The sequence below is a fragment of the Penaeus monodon genome, chromosome 31 (genome assembly GCF_015228065.2).
Source record: "Penaeus monodon isolate SGIC_2016 chromosome 31, NSTDA_Pmon_1, whole genome shotgun sequence".
NCBI classification, from domain to species: Eukaryota; Metazoa; Arthropoda; class Malacostraca; order Decapoda; family Penaeidae; genus Penaeus; species Penaeus monodon.
The window spans coordinates 16,512,245-16,513,595 of NC_051416.1; positions in this window are offsets into that span (position 1 = coordinate 16,512,245).

Below are 1,351 nucleotides of genomic sequence, written 5' to 3' on the forward strand. Positions count from 1 at the left end.
CTTAAACTAAGCATGTCCTTTCTTTGTATTTCTTATATTCATTTCCTTGTTTCTCTGTTTATCAAAAGTTTCTTCCACTTTAATAAGTATATGATAATGATGAAATTTATTTATTTATCATCAGCATGAAACACGTAAAGGAAATAAATGAAACTTGATCTTCATAATCTTGCGTGTATATACAGTTATGACAGTACATAGTGCATAATAATGTACAGATAAGTTACTGATAAGAATAGTGCACATAAAACGTTAATGTGGATTTCCGTAAGCTGATAATACCCGAGTGAAAACCTGTCAAAAGTGCATGCAAATCATGTAAATTATATCTAATTGGCCGAGTAGCTGTTAATAAACCAAATAAATGCATAATTACAAAACCAAGATACAGTGTACTAACAGCCGTAAGTACAAGAGAAGTACTTACATTACGAGTTAAATGCTTGAACAGCTGTCGCCCAATTTTACGCTGCTTCGATCCCAACATGGCAGACATATGATGTGATAATTGCCTTCGAAAAGTGGAGTTAATTCCTCTTCTAATTACTGTGATTTTGTTTGTTTATGTTCCGCTCTGGACAGGTGAATCCAAAGTTTAATTACGATTAATGAGTGGAAATGAGGCGGTTATGGTTTTTAAGATGCTAGTGAAGAGGTGAATGCTCTAACGCGGAAAAGTCTTTCAGGATATCGAAGGGATTAAAATCGTAATATGTGGCACCTACAGTTTAAGAAATGATAACGATGATAATGATAATAACTAAAAGATAGATAACGACGATCGGATGGTGGTGATCAAAAGTAACATTAAGTCGAAATTCTAAGAGAGAAAAAGAAAAAGTAGAATATTTATATTTCTATATACTCGTCTGGTATCCCTACAATCTAAAAAAAAGACATCAATATTAATAGAAAGGATATATAATATCCAGTTCCTTATCCTTCGTCTGAATCTCGATAGTCTTATCTTACGCTCGTATCCCTTGCTAGATTACTCTCGTATCCCATAGCCTGTAAAGACAACATATATCAGTTAAAAAGGAATTTGTATAATTTCTCCTACGTCTGTATTCCCTCTGACTAATAAAAGCGCAAAGAGCAAAAAGATCAACAGAAATTCCAACTTCTCCAATCTGATCCTACGCCTGTATCCCCTCAGCCTCGGCCATACATCACGCAGGCGACGCAGAGACTTCGCGCGTGTCCATAATTTTCTTCGCACGTCATAAAATGGTTCCTAAATAGCTAGTCGCCCTACCTGTAACTCCCGATAATTGGTCTGGCGCTGCCGGCGGAGGGCGTTAGCCACCTAGGTAAATGTTGGAAGGAGGGGTTCGGGGTGGGGGTGATT